This window comes from Opisthocomus hoazin, chromosome 5 (assembly GCF_030867145.1).
Source record: "Opisthocomus hoazin isolate bOpiHoa1 chromosome 5, bOpiHoa1.hap1, whole genome shotgun sequence".
In the NCBI taxonomy this organism is placed as follows: domain Eukaryota; kingdom Metazoa; phylum Chordata; class Aves; order Opisthocomiformes; family Opisthocomidae; genus Opisthocomus; species Opisthocomus hoazin.
The window spans coordinates 52,862,075-52,882,213 of NC_134418.1; positions in this window are offsets into that span (position 1 = coordinate 52,862,075).

Here is a 20,139-nt window from a genome sequence, read left to right on the forward strand (position 1 = left end):
GTCCGATGATCCGGTCCTGTGGACAAAAACTCACAGTTTTCATTAGTTTTATTCTGGCTAGTATGGTGCGAACAGCCACCTGGATCGGGGTTAGATGCTCTTCCTTCGCGACATGCTTAATCATGTCCGCGATGCTGGATCCCGCTGGCAGTGATCGCAGGATTTCTTTGGTTGTCGAATTACACTGCTGACGTAAACATTCTGCTATGACCGGGCCTTTTGCCTCTGCAGGCAAGGCTGAAGAATCGACCGCTGCTTGAAGACGATCCACGAATTTTGTGAAGCTCTCACTTTCACTTTGCTTTATTGTGGACCATGGCGATGGTTTGATAATGACTCTAGAGGTTGTGCGAATAGCTTCTCTGGCCGCACGAGTGGTTGCCATAACTTCATGGGCCCGCAGGGCTTGGGCTTGTGCCTGGGGAGTAATCATTGTGGGATCTGTGCCCATTAACCGCTGCAGGCTGGAGCCATGCAGTGGATGGTCTGCCCCAGTTACTTGGGCTAGTTGCTTTGTACAGTTGTCCTCCCATTCTTGTTTAAAAACGATCATCCCTGCCCCGTCAAAGATCAATCTACAAGTTTGTTTTATATCGAATGGGAGCATATCGTCTCCCCCGAATATATCATCTATAAGGGTGGAGACAATGGCAGAATTAAGGCCTTTATCTGCGATTGCCTTAAGAATCGCTTGTATGTCCTTAGGGTTTATCGGTGTATGGACCCTCTGTCCCCCGTCCGTCACCCGGACCGGGAACGCTAGTGCGGCCGATGGGGCCCAGTCGGCGCACGTAATCTTTATTCTCCTCCAGTCCGTGAGAGGGATTTCTCCCCCTCGCGGTTTCTCTTTCATTTGGATGGGGATATTTTGGCTCTTGACTTTATTTATCTCTGTTTCCTCCACTACTACTTTTAAATCAGTTGCGAGCCACTCGTCCCCGCTGGTGTTTGAATCGGAGTTGGAACTCGACTGACTGGTCACTTCCGGTCTCCAGTACCTTTTTGCCGAGCTCCGGCCCCCTCCCCTATGGGCGGGCCGCTCCTTCCCTCCGGGCCCGCCCCGCCCTCCGCTCGGCGGGGTGCCCACCCCACAGGCGCACCTTTTGAAATGCACGCTCTGGTTGGGTCTCTGCCCCCCGCTCGCCCCCCTGTTCTCTTCCACCTCCCGCTTGATAACTTGTGCACTTGATAACTTTAGCGCTTCCTCCCTGTTATCACCAAAGGAATTTTCATCCCGCCTTTCCCCTTTGGGCTCGGCGCCATCTTGGGGCGCATAGGGCGGTGGTGTAGCCCAGACTTCCTCAGACCCGGTTTTTTCCGCGGCGCTCCCAGCCTCCTCGGCTAACCCGCCCCAGAAGGATTTAGTCTGTTTCTCTCCCTCCGTAAGCGGGTCGGGGTCCGGGAGTTGAGGGGATGTATCGCCCTCTTGCTGATCATTAGGCTCAGCAGAGCCGTTATCGTCTGGGGGGTGCAAAGTCTGTGTGGCTGCCCCGATTCCCAATTTTGGGGTAGCAAACAAACAGCTCCCTGCCGCCTTCCAGGTCTCCTGCTCTTGTCTAGCTTTCTGCAGGGCCTGTACGACTTTCCCCCACGACTTAAGGTTTTTCCCACAACCCGAGGACATCATCTCCTCGGCTAACGCTTTAGTGCACTTATCCCACACTTCAGGGTGGAAAATATCCACCGGCTGGTCAATGACCCCAATATGCAAAAGTCTCGCAACTGCGAGCGTAAAATCTTTGGGCTTACAATCAATCCCCCAATGCTTATGTAATTGCGATACGACCTTCACAAGGGATTCCATCCTCCTTGCTAGTCCGGGAGCGTCCTCCCCGCCGGGCTGGTCCTGCCGCTCCGGCCGCCGTTCACCCGATTCCAGGCGAGTCTTTCCCGGGTTTCGGCACCACTTGTCGCCTTCGTTGGCGTGGCGACCTGGTTCAGGGACGGCTCGGCGACCCACCCCTCGGCCGCTCGGGTCATCAGCACGCAGACACCAATGTGGTGGACGGCAAATGGCGTTTATTGATAAATAACACAGAGTTATATAGCCTAGGTTTACAGCATCACTTCCGTCTGCTTACTTCACGGGTTAAATGCTATTGGCTATTAGGACAGGGGGGGGACACTACCTTTCCGTACAGCGCGACATCTTCAGACTGCCAAGCCTTAACTACCCACATCATACCAACTTCATCAGGACTCAGTGCACCAATGCTGTCCATTTTTAAAATTTCCCACCGACACTGCTAGATGATGTTTAACTGTCTCAATGTGTCTCCCATTACTGTGAGGCAGAAAGGTAAATATAGAGAACGACCTGGTTCAAGAAGGGCCATGAAGTCTAACAGCATCACTGACAGTAAGAAATCATTGTTGAGCTCTAGTGAGCTTCAAAACCGAGGTCTCCAGTGTGATTCTTTCTACCCAGACTGGACCACATGGGTCTTATGACTGAATATATTCCCATTTCTAGTGGCATGTTTCTTTCATACTGTGATATGAGCAGCAAGGGAGTTCCCCACTGCCTTAGCACCCAGGAACTCCCTTGGTCTGTGTCCTTTGCTTTACTCCTCTGGGCCACAGGGGAAAAGGGCAGGATCTAAAAACACTGCCATCTCCTGCCAATCTTAGATATATGGGTAGATAGAAAAAAAAAATGGAGTTTTTTGTATGCGTCATATCCATAGCTATTTGCATCTGGGGTGGCATTCTCAAAGGCTTATAGTGACATTTGGGCTTACGTTCTCTGTGAAAGTCAGTGGGAGCTGGCTGAGAGTCTAATTTCTGCAGCTGTTTAAGAAAAAACAAGCTTTTATTATGTTGTCTTAATTAAACATACTAAGAGCGATGCACTAGGTATCACCTGCATGTCCTTCACATCTCCCATCAGTGGTCTGCGGCAGAGGCAGTTATCTCTGAGCATTGGAATGAGGAAGCTGAGGAAGCAGAGGGGAGGGGGCCTCCTGTCTCCTGGAGCCCAGGGGAAGAGGTGTGACAGCACAGACTGCATGTCTGCATGGCACCAACCCAGGGCCCAGCTTGCTGAGTTATCTATGCAGTGCAACTTTGCCGAAAACCACATCAAGATGTGGGAGCAGATGTCCTGGAATGCAGATGAATGAGGTGTTGGATTCTGATCTGCACGAGTCAAGGCAAAATTTTTCATCCCAGGCACACTGGGGACTTGAATGCAGCCTTCTGGCATCTGAGACTGGTATCCTATATACATCTTTAAGCTGTGTAGAGTGCAAGGAGGTTGCTTCGCACACGTGCAAAATTACGCACAACATATGCAGGCTCCAAAGTCTTCTGCTCTGTCTGATACCAGGGAGGCTTAATTCTCAGAGCTGTTGGTCTTCTCTGACTCTTGTTCATGCTTGTTTGTCTGGGGATTTTTAAAGCACCAGTGTCACGGACGTGATAGGAATTAGCTGCAGGGGTAGAAATACCCTAACGACTCATATTTAATGAATTGCAGTTTTGCTGTGATGTGGAGTATCTTACAGTGCGATGAAATACCTACCTTATTGGTCTGCTAGTCATTAAATAATTCCTCCAACTCAGTTTATGTCTTTCTGTTGCCAACTTGGAGACTTATATTGCTTTCTCGGTTAAATCATCGGCTCCTAATGATCCAGCTGAATTTTTATGCCCAACCTATCCCCCAGGAGACTTTTATATACAGTGTAATGATAGTGTTTGCTTGGGTGCTGGCAGTTAAGTGTTCCAGCACCTCATTTTACAGTCTTTGATACATTTCTGAGAAAGAAAGTGCTTAGGCTATTTATGAGAAATCAGAATGGCAGTTGTGTTAAGGCTGCAAACACAAAGCACATGCTCAGCTTTATTTAGATGCTCCAAACTTTACCTGAAATTAAAATTCATCCCTGTACTGTCTGGGTTACATCTCCTTTCCCTTTGTTACTGCTGCATTAGTGATGCCATTATAGCAGGCAGCACGAGTGAGTGGACTGGGAGTTAGGCACTGGCAGCTGTACAGCATAGGGGGGGTCTCTTGGTTTGAAGGAGCCTGGAGGGCTCCTCACTGCGTCCCTTCACCTTGCAGGCTCTTTGGGATGTCTCCACAGCCTGCCTGTTGTATGTCATGCCACATTAAGCGTGAAGCTGACCTAAAACAACCAAATAAGCCATTTAAAATAGTTTATTTTTTGAAAAATGTGGTGTTTCTGGGTTAGCAGAAACAGAAATGCAGAAAATAATAGAAACTAATAGAAATAACAGGAACTAATAGTTTTGTTTAGGGTCAGCATCTTTCTGCACACGCTTGCACATACCAATAGTTTTCAGAGGTTTCCAGTCCAGTTACTGAACCAAAAAAAATCAATTACTAGCTGAGCCCTTGCTAGGAGGCATCAGCAGACTGGTTGAGGTGAGGACAGCTTTAGCTTTGCTTGTTTCTTTCTCTTCTCGCTTAGGTTCTTGCTTGCACCTTGGGCCAGGTACCTGCTGTGGGAACACTAAGGCACTGCTGGGTGCCTCCTCTTTCTGGCAGAGAGGCCGCCCTTTACTCCTGCGTCTGCTGAACTGCTTATCAGACTTTCTTCTTAGTGTTTTTCCCTCTGACATATGGCACAGGGGTCATGAATTCATCTCCCACTGCAGCTGTCTCGGGACAAGTGACCCGAGTACGACCACATTTCTGCCTGTGGAGGCTTGGGTAGCAAGAAGCTGAGAATAGAGATCCAGTCAGGCAACCAGGGTGTGGTGGCTTGGATGTCCCTGTGCTGCTTGTTATGGAGTTGGGGCAGCTGTGTTTCTCCTTGGTGTGACAGTCCCCTGCCAGCCTGGCCCAGGGACTGGCTTTTTTTTTTGAGTTTTCCACCAAGACTCAACAGCTCCTGCATACAGCTGGAAACAAATTTTTTTGCACTCCAATGTTGTAAACCTGCAGGCTGTAGTCCAAAACAGGTAGACAATGTTGTTCCTGTTTTTGATTTCAGATGTCTCTATTTCATTTTTGGGAGATGTACTATGCAAAAAGAGATTTTTTTTTTTTTTTTTTAACATCATTGACAAGGCTTGCTGCTTCTTTCTGAGCACTGAGATCATTATATGAGCAAAATCTCTCTTTCGAAGGCTAAATTCCTTCATGGCAATGCAATTCAGTGTGCCCATAATTTTGAGGACATACTGAGGTGTTACCAAGGAAGGTATTTACTAAGGAAGATGGCAAAGTTTTACAGAGTCATATTTTGTTTCAGGACAGGAAAGCGTTTGCTGTGTGCATTTAAAACAGTAGCAATTGATGTTCTCTGCAGGCAGCGGGATTGAGATTTCTGTGAATAATTTGAATTTCTGCTTAAAACTCATTATTTCCCCTTTCCTTGTGTTGTAGTTTGTGCTCTTCATTTACTTGGTAGAGTTCCTTGGTGTTTTGAGAAATGCTGTGTAAATAAGAAGCTAACGATTCCTATTCATCTAGTCGTCTTCATGCTGTTTGAGATCATTAGGCGGACTCTGGGCCCCCTCCTACCTGTGTCAAATTGCTGTGTGATTTCTAAATAATGATTTAGTGTCTTGTAACTTAGGTTAACAGAAACTCCTGGACTGCAAATAAAATACTGATACTTTGTATTTGATATTGCAAACGTGTGTCATGAAAGCCTGTCTTACGCAGTGCAGTGTCCTGGGTTCAGCTAGGGTAGCATTAATTTTCACAGGAAACTGGGTGGGATCACAGCCAGAATGGCTGACCCAAACTGGACAAATGGGATATTCTATACCATATGACGTCATGCTCACTATACAGTAGGGGGAGCTGGCAGGGAAGGTTAATCACTGCTCAGGAGCAGGCTGGGCACCGGGCACTAAGAAAACTGCGCTGTGTATCCCTCGCTTTGTACATTCTTTTTATCTGTATTATTGTTGTTATTTTTCTCTTCCTTTGCTTTTCCGTCAAACCGTCTCTGTCCCAACACACAAGTTTCGCCTTTTTCGTCAAATTCTCCACCCCACCCCACCGTAGTGTAGGGGAGGAGCGAGCGACCAGCCAGCCATGAGATTCTTTGTTGCCGACTGGGCCCCACGATGTGCAGTCTCTGTCGTATTGGATTTTCAGATCTTAGATGATTTGCAATTGCCATATTACAATGTCTAGGATGAAATTTGCACAGCATCAGTGTTGTGCTAGTTCCCACTGGCTGCAATTAAAGCAGTTGGGCAGCACCGAGCCGTAGGTTTATAGGCACCTCCTGCCAATTACAGGTTACTCAGTCAAACCGCTTCATACTCTGTTTAGTTTTTGAATGGATACCACATGCAGCTATGGGGAATAGAGCAAAGCAAGTCAATTTGATCGTCTCCCATCACTGTCTGCGGTGACATAGCCATTTATATTTATTGGCAGGAGAGGAACATTTTGGGATATGAAGTTATGCCCATCACAAAATACCCTTTTAACTACAACACAACAATTCATTAAGTTGAGACCATAACTCAATAACTCTAACACAGAAACAGCCAGAGGAGCCTACTCAGAGGCTTGCAGTAGTGTTTCTCCATTTGGACTCCACTAAGCTTTCAAGATGAATATGTGCAGTAGACTTCATTCCTCTGATTATTCAGAAACCTACAGGTAAACTTTCCAGACTAAGTAGGGGTAGGGAGGGGAGGATTTGCCAGACAGGGAAAATCTTGAATAACAGTCTTTAAGTTTTTCGGAGGTCTCCTTTCTTGGGAATTGCAAATGTTAACTTGTGGGTGCAGAAACAACATTTCTGTGAAAAGGCAGTTGTTAAAACTATGAGCTACTCTGTTTGAAAATGCCTGAAGTTGACTTCTGCACATACATGCAGTTTCATACATGAAGCTGTAGGTGACAAATAAGGTGTGGGCCCATACCCTTCCGAAAAGCCTAAGCCACACTATTTCCCAAAAGCACCGGTAATTTTTTGTTGTCGTTATCAGACCTGGCCTGCAGTGAATGCTCAGCCGTACTGTCATCCAGGGGGTGGGGGAGACATGGGAACACTGAGCAATGTCTCCAGCTCAGACTACAGGTACTAAAAAATACTAGGTGATTAAAAAAAGAAATAAGTATTTTTCTTAGGGCAACCCATGATACCTTACTTGACCAATATAACATGGCAGCACGTGTCCATCTGCTCCTGTAGGGCCTATATCGTGTAAGAACATCCTTACCAAAAGTATACATTCAGAAATTGATAGCACAGGCAGATAGGGGCCTGCCTGGTCCATGGCTCTCAGCAAGACAGGAGAAATACTGAAGGCACAGTAGGGCCAAAGGCTGCTGCAAAAACAGAAGATGGCAGGTTCGTCGACGGGTGTAAGCAGGCCAAGGGAAGGCAGCTGACCCTACTAAAGGGTGCAGGTCTCTCAGCCACACTGACGAGCAGTTTCCCAAGGATATGAGGCTCATGTGGCTGAACAGGCTGTTTGCCTCTCTGCTCCCTCAGCAGCATTTGAATTTTCTTGCCACTTAGAACCAAAGCTAGCTGAAGGGCAGGGATTGTAAAATAGAATGTTCCTAAAACATACCTGAGAACTCGTGATGTGGTGGAGGAGAATGACATCCAAATTGATGCCTCCACAGTGGAAAAGAGGGCAGCAGGAGCCCAGCTACTTTAATTAGGCACTGGAGAATCTGTACGGGAGCACGCTGCAGGAAACCGGGCTGCGTAGTTCAGACTACTTGTTATTAACAGGGTAGCCTGCAGGGGCTCTGGGCTTGCCGTGAAAGTTTGTTTATAATGCAGCACAGTCTCCTGCTCTGCTGCAAAGGAAGTCTGGATGGGGCTTAGAAACCAGATTTAACTCTTTGCCAGTCTAAGCTCAAAACAAAATACACAACAAAGCCGAGCCTCCGTTCTTCTCCTAACCTCGTCTGCTTACTCTTACAGCTTTTCCTTGTCTCTGACCTGAAAACTGTTTTGCTGTGAGTTATGTGGGTCACACACCCTCCTACGAATGTGATTGGATTTGTCAAGCTGTCTTGTCAGAACAAGAGAGCTCCTTTTGCTCGGGAAACTTATGATCGCCAACATAATGGGAAGAGATGGGGCAGCAAATTTTTCCTGTAGGTAAAAGATTCTGCTGCCCTGAGGTTTGGAGCTACTTATTTTATTTACCTATAAATACAAAAATATATATATGTATAAAGAAAAAAGTGGATTTGAATGCATAGAGGGTGATCAATCATGCAGGCTTCCATGATCCTTTTGAATGAAACAAAATTAATTTTAATCTCTCAGTGTTTGTGTGAGAGGGACCAGGGCTGTTTATTTGGCAGGTGTGTGGGCACGGTCTCTCTGAAGTGCACGGTAAAACAAAGCATAACAAATCTGCATTTACAGATCTGAGGAAGCCTGCACTGCAGTCAACATATTAAAGCTCTTCCAGCAGCTCGAGAGATGAGCTGCATTGACTGCCTTAGCCCAGGTTTACTAAGACAGAGAAAGGTGTTGACATAATATGTGTTTGAAACGTCGCTTACACTTTCTCACATGAAACTTCAGCTGTTTTTTCGAAGTTTGCCACATGCTGAGCTGAAGCAAAAAAATGCTAAAAAAATTCCTTGTCAGATGCTCCACTAGATGAGAGAAAGGATAAGAAAACAATTACAATATGCAGAGGACTTATTTCCACCCATTAAAATCTGAAGTTTATAGTCTCTTATTCACAAATGTAACTAGACAGAGAAGATCAATATCACAACTCTGCTAGCAGCATTAGTTGCTGTAGGCTCTGGCTAAGTGTAATGTGATTTTGAAAAACTCTTTGGGAGAATTCAAGAGCTGGACTTCAAGGAGCTCTTTGTTCAGTGAAGGTTATACCGTTTAAATCTTAGAGAACACTGCTTAGCGGAAAGAGGTAATTAGAAAGCAGAAGTAAATATCACTGCTTCAGCATTATGGGAAAATGTAAAACGCCATTGCCTTGTGCAGCAGGCTGCAAAATGAGGAAACCTGTATGGGAAGTAATGGTTCAGAAAATCACTGTTAAGGTATAATGCAAGGGAGGGCTGCTCCACCCTCTCGTTTCTCATGGTTTTGTCCTGAGGATGTCAGTGGAAGGACAGGTGAAAGGGGGAAAGTGGTTTAAAGACCCCATCTGTTCTCTTTTCAGGCAGGAGGAAAGCATACATTCCCCCTGGCCAGGGGACAGCTTTCCCTCTTCTCCTGCTTAGCTGCCTTCTTTTCCCTGGAATCTCTTATTTAGTCTTTGGGTTGAGGTTGGATGTTTTCCATAAGATGTGCATCAGCTCCTGCAGAGATGAGGGGTTGGTAAAAGCATAGAAGATTTGTATTACTCACTTGGCCAGAAAAGGTGTGCGTGTTCTTTCAAAATTTAATAGTTTCAGGTGAAAAGGTCTAGGAAAAAAAATCCACAGGTAAAGAAATAGTGCAGATTGTGGCCTCCTGCTCCATTTAACTAGCACAGCCGGTTTCCTGAGATCCAGTAATTCTGACAAATCCAATTTTCTTCCAGCGGAGCGACGCCCACCTAATCATGATCCAGTTGTTTGCAGGAAGAATGGAGCTGAGGCCTGTCAGGATTAAGGGAAGACTGCAGCAGTGTGTTGTCCCCTCCACATCTCAAGATACAGATCCTAAATAGACAGCATGAAAAGTTAAAAACAGCTGGGCTGGAGGGATGGCGGTGAAGGGATTCTCTAGTCTGAGAAAGCAGGGAGAAGGGATGTCAGCAAGGTGATACCTGCATTCCTGGCTCTATTTGCTCCCTGTTGTGCCGATTTCCAGTGGATCCCGGAGGCTGCGAAAGAGCCTGAATCACACTCCCCGCAGCTCCTGTTGTCCAGCAGATCAGTCCTAATGGGGAACAAGGACAGGACGTTGTCTTAGCATTAGAGGCCTGCTCCTGGAGAGAAGGAGCCAATTTACAGACAGGTAGGAAAACGGCTAGAAAAGTTGCTGGCTTTTTGCCACCCTTCCGCACACTTGCTGATGAAGCCAGAACAAAGTGAGTGAAATTAAATCTCATCAGGGCCCTTCTCCTTTTCACTAACACAACCGGTTTGCTAAGACCCAGTAGTTTTGTCTACTCCACGGTGTTTTTTTTTTCTCTGAAGTGCACCAGGCCCACCTAAGGAAGGATAGAAAGCCAGCAGGCCTCTGAGGATGCGTTCAGATCCAGCTCCTGAAACCAGCCCTTTCTAGCAAGAAACATGTCAGCTTTTGCAAGGCGAGTCACTACATTCCTGTGCTCAACAGCAGAATGTGTAGCAAGTGACAAAGCAGCTGATGGGAGTGCACAGGCTGTTCTGTGTTACTAATAAGCGATCAGAGGAGCTTTGCTCTTGATTTTTAGTCACTTTTGTATTAGTCAGAGGAAACATGATCTGGACAAAGATTTGGGTGCTTGTTTTACGTCCTGATGCTCATTCCTCACCATTTGCAAGTCCCTCTGTATTATACAAAAAAGGTAATTAGAGCTTATATTTTCTCCCCACACAGTGAAAAACAGGATTGCCCTGGTGCTCCTGTTTCCCAGGTCTAACTAGACTTTTATGGGGAAGAAAAGACAGCCAGGTTTAGTGGCTTCTGAGAGTTCCTCCATCCAGACAGCCTTTTGAATAAGGTCTTTGTGCGTGTCAGAGTTTGCATGACCCATCTGGCTCTTTGGATCCTTCAACTTTAAATACCCTATGTAAAAAACTATGTGAAAGTTATTGAGTACCATCATGTGTGGCTGAATTGAATTGTTTTATTTTGGTCTAACTTTAGATGTTTGCAGGTGTTGAAGTTCAGCTTTGATCCCATTTCTTGCTGTGACTCCCATGTAAATGTTTCAGTGGTAGAAATCTTTTATTTTTAGTGCTTTGGCTACACAGATTACAAAACATACGTAAAAAGTGACACAGTCCATCAGTCCAGCCCAGCTCTACCTCTTTTTGGGTTTGCTAAGCCTGGCTGCCACTGCCCAATGACTTGAAAGTGCTAAAAAGAGTGATTTTTTTTTTTTTCCCAGGTTCCCCTTGTTCTGGCGAGATTCATAGCTTTTGTGGTTCCTTTTGAGCACTGTATATTTACTGAGGTCCCTTTCATTTCCTTTTGCTTTTCACAACATACCGCAGCTTTAAATTGCGCTGTCGCGGGTGACAGCTGGGCCTGATTCACTTCTAGAGGAATGTAAATAAACCTCTGTGTTTCAATAGAGAAAAAACTATGTTACTGTTTTTCACAAGTAGACAAGAAGAAATGCATGCTTATTTATCACAGGGCAAAGATACCCATACAGCTGTTCTGCTGCATGTTTCTGTCCGCTTGCCCTAACTCAGTCTTTGAGTCTTTCTGTGTTGAAGCAGAGCGTGCGAGTCACCTAATCTCCACCCTTGCAAGTGTGGCATCTATTCTAAGCTTGACGTCTTGGCTTCCATGTTTGGCAGACATCATTGCATCTTGCAGGCCTGCCTCTACAGAGATCCTGGGCAGCAGGCTTAGAAGATGGGTCAGATTGCTCTCTGCCGACGTCAGCAGCTAGGGTGGAATCCATCTCCCTGTATCTTTGGCTTGCTGGTTGCATAGGGGTAGACAACAGAGTTGAGGTTCAGGCATAGACTCTTTTTAAAACAAGTAATTCTACTGCTTTAAATAGTTTGGGAGTGTTTCGTAACCTGTCATGGTAGAATTGAATACAAGAGATTCAGTTTCCCTGTGGACCTTGCAAGATTTGGCTTTCGAAGAAAACTTTCTGTAAAACATTCAGGGTTTCATGTTTGCTTTTTGGAGGTTTTTTTTCTCCTTGTTTCCTCAGTCAGAGGTAAATAGGTTGTCCTGGTGCACCAGGAGACAATCTCTGAGAGGCACACTAGTAGTGAAGCCGGAAAATACGTACAATCTCCCTGTTCAGAAAGAGAAATATAATCCAGAACAAATCACTAAAACAACAGTCAGCTGTACTCTTGAACCTGATTGCAGCCTAAGCTGTGAGGGGCAGTGACAATCTGGTGGGTTTGTTTGTGAGGATCCGCTAGAGTGGAAGTAGTGGGTACGTGACAGAACTGGGAGCAGGGAACTGCATAACTTGAAACTTTAATCAGCCCTAACGCTGCCTGCAGAGTTCGCTTTTTCTTGTAGATCCAAGTAGCAGGTACTTGTCAGTTCAGGTATTGAGTAAAGCAGTATTCAGAGTCTAAGCAGCAAAAGCTGTCCGCTTTCTCCTGTAAAATGTTACTGTGGAGAGATTCTTGCTGGTAAATTTTTAGCACTGAATGTGATGCTTGTGTTGTGTGCTCTCCAGCTAGACACACATCTCCTGTGTTTGCAGGTCCCACAGCTGAAGGAGCTGCTCTTTTAAGTCTTCCTGTGCTGCAGTCTAGGACCGAGAACCTTTCCCTGGCGGGGACCTAAGAGTAGGTACGAGTTCTTGGGAGAGAGCAGATAGTTAGATGGTAATTTCAAGCCACCAGCCCTGACAAAACTGTAGAATAACATAATTATAATAAAGTTTTAAAATGTTCCTGTATCACTTGGATGTATTTTTTTCATCTTGCACTTTGAGAATACCCTCTGATCTTCTGTGGAGATGCATCTAGCATTTAAATGGAGTCTACATATTTCCCTTGGACGTAGAGTTTTGGCTAGATCTTTTTAAAGAAAAATAAAAATCAGACAAAAGAGCCTTATCCTGTGAGAATGGTTCTGTTCCAGTGATGTCGTTTAATTATGTTAGCTGGCAGTGTAAACTTAATTGCATTAGAGGCTGCTAATTATCTGATTAGGAAATGCTTGGCTGTAATAGCTTATTTTAATGAACTGACTATGTATGCATGTGAATTTTAGTTGTTTAGCTGTTACCTCAAATTGTTAAACTCTCTCAGAGGAATTCCGTCTTTTTCTTTTTTATTTTCTTTTAAATTTTTTAATTCTAATATGTGAAACATGAACACATCTCACTCAGTCCTGAAAGGCTGCAGATATTTTGCTGCTTGTGCCTACCTGTAAGTGACCACATCTCTGTTGTCACCCATGTTAGTTGTAGTGGTGGGTGGTTTTCTTTTTTTTTTTGTCGCCTCCTTCCTCTCCAGCACATGTGTTTCTACTAAGTGATTCATTAGGATCTGAGAGCTTTTATTTAGAAGCTGAATTGTATTTAAGTAGTCCCAAGAAGGAGACAGTTGGCTATTTTACTTTTCTGAACTATGTGAGATTGTGTAAGTTTTCTCAGCAAGTGCATGAGAAAAGAAGATGGCACAGAATTAGCATCTTCTGGCTAATGAATTTCAGAGGATCTGGTCCTTCAGGTTGTCTTGCAGGCCTGGATTGTTTGGTTGAATGAGAACTGTCACTTCCAGCCTAGAGGTCATGACCAAGTGATACCATGAGAATGAGAAGCAGAGATGTGAGCCTGACTAATCTCATTTCACCAGCTGCTTATGCTCTTTCTTGGGAATGCATTGAATTATAAATCTATAAGTAGACTCATGGCCAGGAACGTTTCTGAACAATGCTCCAAGCTAAAGCAAGGCATTTGTTCACTTGGTTTCAACTGATTTTCAAGGAGTGATGTCCTAAAACACTTCTTGCCCTTTTGAGCACTTTCTGAATGCCAGGGGGATTTTGGAGTCATTGCAGAAATGATGATAAAGGAGATGAGATGAAATGAAAGAAATTTGAGATGTTTCAAACTCCCCTATTCATTTAACCTTTCCAAAGTGGCATATGAACTACCCATATGTTTTTGAAGCTATGGAAAACATAAAAATACTTTGGCATAGACCAAGAATTTTTCTCCATACTTTATTTGAGATAACTTTCAGTCTTGATTTTTCAGTGTTGGTAATGCTGAAAAAAAACTGTGCTCACAAAGTGAAATATAATTGCCTCACGCAGCAGATTTTTTTTGCCTCTGGTTAGGAGCCAGAGCTGGTTTAAAGCCTGGCTGTGCTGCTCAGAAGTACCAGCAAATTTGTGACAGCAACTGGAAATTCATCTTGATGCTGAGAAAACTGTTTCTGGAGAGCTGATATTATATATGTACTTGAACCTACCTTGATGTTTTGGTACCTGAGGAAGGCTGACTTCTTGATCTGTCGGTGCAGGAAAACTTCCATTGGAGCTTCCCCGTAGTGGTTTAGTCTTGTTCCCATGTCCCGCTCTTGCTTTGAGTCCTGTCTTCCTTCGCTGTGCACTTCCTCTTGGATGCATCCAAAGCGGGTATCTGAATCTTCCCAAAGCAAGGCAGTCCTACTTATTAAACGGGTGGATAAGACGCAGTGCTGTTGAAGGAGACCTGTGTCATCCTGCTATCCCCCTCCAAGACTTCCCTTCTCAGTAGCAATGCCCAGAACAGATAGTCCCACTTACACATTTTGGGTTTGTTTACTCCAAAATAAACCATTCCATTTGCTTATTCCCTGCAGTATTTAACTTGCAGGAGTTTGCTGAGGACTAAATGAAACCTCAGACCCCTTTCACCTGTTTCAAGAGTGAAGTGGGAACCTCTCCCTGCTCCTCACCCCTCCAGCGCTGCAGGGCATTTAGCCCATGTGGTCTTACAGCAGCAGCCAGCAGTAGGAAGACTTTTCTGTGCCCAGTAGTGCTGGGAGCCTTGTGGTGTTGAGAGGTGTCATCATGCTAGGACTGAGTGAAATGCTGCAGCGTCAGTTCACAGGATCTATGGGTGAACCCTGCCTAGCTTCCTTTCATTCTGACTTTATGGCTGTGGTTTTACATGGATGTATTTGCTCTTGAAGTCAAACACTCACTGGAACTCATGTCCAGTCTCTCAGCTTGGCATTTCATTTGGAGCAAATAAGTTAATGGTAAGCATTTAGCACATTTCCCTCCTTCGCCAGGTTCATAGCTGGCTTTCATTGACCTCAAACCTGTCTTGCCACAGGTTTCTGGCCCAGTGGAAAGGCAGGAGCTGGAAAAGGGTGGCCAGAAACAGGTATGGGCAGCATCAGAGATCCAGGCAGCTCCAGTGGCTGCTTCAGAGCTTTGGCCTCACGGGGCAATCTGGGGCGTGAAAAAGTGATAGCATCTCTCTCTTGTCAAGACCCAGGGTCCTAATCCTTTGATGGATTAGGTGTAAACCTAGAGTGTGCTCTATGTGTAAGTGCTTTGGTCAGCAGTCATCAGTTAGCAGGCAAATTGGAGTTCAGTTACAGAAAAGAGACTTCTGGAATTGGAGGAGGAGCATCCGAGGACAGAGAACCAGGAGTGGCTAGGTTTCTGCCCTTATTTTAGCAGCAGGTAGTGGTAATCAGGGATTTAGTGGTTGCTGAGCAATTTTTAAATGGGTCAGAGCTGCATAAACTGATGCTTTGGGGAACAGAAGGTGTGCAAGATGAATTTCATCTCCTCTCACCTGCCTGACCTAGGACAGCAACTGTAGGCCTACAGACAGGCTCTAATGACAAAAGAGAAGGGCAGCTATGAAAAGCAGCGAGGCTAACATTGTGTCAAACACAAGAGCTTTGAATTGCACCTTGCAGCAGAGGTCAGGGTGGTTTTGCCTTCAGCAGAAGGATCTCCAGGCTGCTGCAGGGGTTCCCTGAGCATGCATGACCTCAGGTCTGGAGAACACTCTGTGGAAGGCCACCAGTGCCTGCTCTAGCCTGGCTGCAGGATGGTGCCACAGGGGTGAGATGCACAAGCAGGGAAGGCTGGGGAGAGAAAGAACCAGAGGAGGAGAAAGACAAGAGGCAGAGAAATACAGCTAGAAAGAAAGGGTTAAGGTACAAATTACTGCTCGGTCTTCTGTCACTCTGTGAAGAGCTTGCAGAGAGCAATTAGGAACTGGAAAGCAAACCTCTGTCCTATGTAGTCTCAGTGTTTGCTGCCAGGTGCTGCAAGTAAAGGCAGGCGCTGCCACTTCATATTTAATTGCTGTTTGGTGAATAAGGCTTTAGTTTTTATCTTTTTCCTCGTCGCCACCTCCAGTGTCTGCAGGTGGAAAAGCCAGAAGAAATAGCTTTAGAAGCCCCTAACATGACAGCCCTGCAGGGCTGGTGATAAGAATTAATCTCAGGCATATTTCTTCTGCTGCCTTTGGAGGGAGGGGAAAGTAAGGGGAAAGGTGCATGAAGATACTCTGAGACAGACTCCTTTGTTGTTTTTTTTTTCTAAAGGATTAGGGTGGATATTAGCTGTCAGATGGAAGAAAGAATATAAATGGAGAGGGAAGGAATTACTGTGGAGTTATTTCTTTTAGGGGAAAAATTAAAAAAAAAATTTCGATGGTTCTTTGTGGTTTGCTCTTGGATGTTTTTCAAGGGAGTGGTGCAATCTATAGTGCCAGATTATGCAGGTTCTTTAAAAAGTGTTTTTCTAATCAAAACAACACTTTCTTCAGCACTTCACCAAGATTGCACATCAAAGCACATAAAGACAACTAAGTGTAGACACTTGCTGTGCTGAAGGTAGGTAGCAAACTTTGACTTGCTGAATGGATTTGCATGGCTGTGTTTCATATTATTTTCATCTTCAGAGATGCAGTTATTATGACTGTTCCCCTCCCCAGTATCTGATAGCATTAATGCCAAGATTAACTTTCTCTTTTCCTTCCTAACAAAAAAGAGATTGATGTAATAAAAAGCAAATTAGTATAGGCTGCTAAATGGGAATAGCCAACGCTAAATATCTAAAGCATTTCCTGGTAATTACAGTTTTGAGGCTTAACTTGAAATTTTCTGGTTTTGCTTCTAAAATATTAAAAAACTGACAGTGATGGGCTGGAAAAGAACCCTAAGAGAACTGCTGCTACTTTTCATTAATTTAAGACACAGTTTTTTCAGTATAAGATTTTCAGAGCTGAAAGATTCAGGAACTTAGATTCCATGGAGCCTGTGATATCTGGCCTCCCATATTGATGAAGTGTAGGTGAAAAACCTGCCTAAAATTTATTTATACAAGGGTAGTTATAGCCAGTGCAGAATACAGTAGTTTTGGAAGAAACAGCTTAACTGCAGATGTTGAAAATATGATTAATCATGTAGAAATAGATTGGAAATTTGCATGCTATGAAAATCACAGATCTAATTTGTTCCCGGGGGATATATTTAAGCATAGCTCCATTTACTTTAATAGAGTTACTTGACAGTTCACAGTAGTGTCAGCAAGAGGACAATTGAACCCAATTTCTTTAGAGTAAGCAAGTGCAGCAGAATTTATGAATCAGCATTTTTTTCAGATTTTGATTATGAAATTGCAGTTCCATATATCTGTCTCAAACATAACTTTTTAAACTCATTGGTATTTCTTTTTTACTTTATGGTGGAGGCAATGAAAAGGCAAGAAGTTTTGTATTAAAATTGGTAAAATACAAGGTTTGCCCACTTCTCTGCTGGCTGAAACTCAATACTCAGGATGATGCCTTTGAGTCCTTCAAGATGGGTTGTGGTTGGCACAACCAGAAATGCAGTGTAGTGATGCAGAGCCCAAAATGATAATCTTGTGTTGGTAGCTGGCATGGGCCTCAGGACAGAAGTTATGGGGGAATATGTGATCTTGTTCCTGAGTGCAGGACAGTTCCTGGCATCAATCTTCCATAAAATGACCCTGATCACCATTCTCTGCCTTCCATCTCGGTGTAAGAAGATGTGCTGCAGGCTGCAACAGCACTGCACCAGGCTGCTCTTACTGTCACCCCAGGCAGTGGTTAACGTTGTTGTAATTGCAGCCATCCATCCTTCTGGTGCTGCTGTTGCTTACATCATAGAGATTGTTCAGGAGTAGGGTTTGCCTCAAGTTGGATATGAAAGAGCTGCTTGTTATCGTTTGAGTACTATTGTTGCTGAAGTTGAGGCACTTTAGTTTGAGATGGCTCCAGATACATGGGAGAGGAGGGGGAGGTCAGCCTTGCTCAGTTTAGTTGTTTGGCTTCATGCAGAGATGAATGTTGTCATGTGGGCACAGAAGCTAACGTGCTTTCTGTGTGGACTAAACAGAACTATTAGGCAGCAGGAGGGAGTCAAGCATCATGACATTGAATCCTAGATTGCAAGAAAAATCTCCATAACCCTGGATACTTAACACAACTGGAGATCTGTACCACTGTAGCTCTGTTGTCATTGCTCCTGACGTAGGGGAGCCAGAGGAGGGTCAGACTGATTATCGGTCTTTTGTGTCTTGGTTAATGTCCATTTCCGCTTCACTGAAACATTTTGATAAATGAGAATCAACTTTTAACTGCCTTGAGATCAATGCTTATATTTAGCCTGGGTTTTGTTTTATTACATAACACCCAAAGAGATGATGCACTTTGAAATATCTCGAAGCACAGTGCGGTAAGCAAGGAACAGTTTTGTGTGTATGAGTCAAAAGGCAGGTCTTTGCTGAAGTTACAGACAGTCTCAGCCTTTTTTTGTTTTGGTTTGTTCTAAGAAGTTTTGGGTGTGCACTGTCAGTGCATGACTTTGTGAATTTGATTTGTTTTTTAAAAACTTCTTGTAGAGGTTAAAGTAACGTAAAGTTTCTGTTTGATGAGTGTTATGGGTTTGTGTGGCAAGGTTTTGGTAGCGGGGGGGGCTATAGGAGTGGCTTCTGTGAGAAGTTGCTAGAAGCTTCCCCCATGTCTGATAGAGCCAGTGCCAGCCAGCTCTAAGACGGACCTGCCGCTGGCCAAGGCCAAGCCAGTCAGCGATAGTGGTAGCACCTCTGTGATAACATATTTAAGAAGGGGAAAAAAAGCTGCGGGGAAGCGGCAGTTGAGAGAGAGAAGTGAGAGAAATAACTCTGCAGACACCAAGGTCAGTGAAGAAGGAGGGGGAGGATGTGCTCCAGGCATTGGAGTGGAGTTTTTTCCCCTGCAGCCCGTGATGAAGATCATGGTGAGGCAGGTTGTCTCGCTGCAGTCCATGGAGGTCGACGGTGGAGCAGATATCCACCTGTGGCCTGTGGAAGGGACCCCACACTGGAGCAGGTGATGCCTGAAGGAGGCTGTGACCCCGTGGGAAGTCCATGATGGAGCAGGCTCCTGCCAGGACCTGTGGACCATGGAGAAAGAGAAGCCCACACTGGAGCAGGTTTGCTGGCAGGACTTGTGACCCCATGGGGGACCCACACCGGAGCAGCCTGTTCTTGAAGGACTGTACTCCATGGGAGGGACCTCATGCAAGAGCAGCTGGATGCCTGAAGGAGGTTGTGAACACATGGGGAGCCCGCGCTGGAGCAAGCTTCTGCCAGGACCTGTGGACCCATGAAGACAGGAGCCCACACTGGAGCAGATTTACTGGCAGGGCTTGTGACCCTGTGGGAGACCCACGCTGGAGCAGCCTGTTCCTGAAGGACTGCACTCCATGGAAGAGACCTGCGCTGGGGCAGTTAGTGAAGAACTGCACGCCATGGGAAGGACCCACGCTGGAACCACAGTTCATGAGGAGCTGTGGCCCGTGGAAAGGACTCACATTGGAGAAGTTTGTGGAGAACTGTCTCCCATGAGAGGGACCTCACGCTGGAGCCAAGGAAGAGTGTGAGAAGTCCTTCCCCTGAGGAGGAAGGAGCGGCAGAGACAACGTGTAATGAACTGACCATAACTCCCATTTCCCATCCCCCCTGTGCCACGCGGGGGGAGGAGGTAGAGAAATGGAAGTGAAGGTGAGCCTAAGAAGAAGGGAGGGGTGGGAGGAAGGTGTTTTTAAGATTTGGTTTTATTTCTCACTATCCTACTCTGATTCAATTGGTGATAAGCTGAGCTTCCTTTTCTACCCAAGTTCAGTCTGTTTTGTCCGTGATGGTAACTGGTGAGTGATCTCTCCCCATCCTTCTCAACACTTGAGCCTTTCATCATATTTTTTCCCCCCTGTCCAATTGAGGAGGGGGAGTGATAGAGCAGTTTTGGTGGGCACCTGGCATTTATCCAGGCCGAATCAAAACAATTGAGTTAGAACATCTTTTCCTAGGTCTAATGGATTTATTTCCGAAAATAACCTAAAAAACCCCAAACCAGCTGGAGAAATAAAGTAAAATTCGTAATTTCTTATTCATATAATCACTGGAAACTCCTCTGTCTCTTGCTAGTAGTTTCATGAGAAACTTGAAGGCAGGGAGAAATGATGTCTCTAGACCTTTCAACAAGACCTCAAACCTGAAAGCTTTTAAGAAAACTGAGCAGTTATGGAATGTGAGGCTTGCATACATGGCCATTATTTTAGCAACGTAAAGACAACTTTTAAAAGGTATAAAATAAGGATAG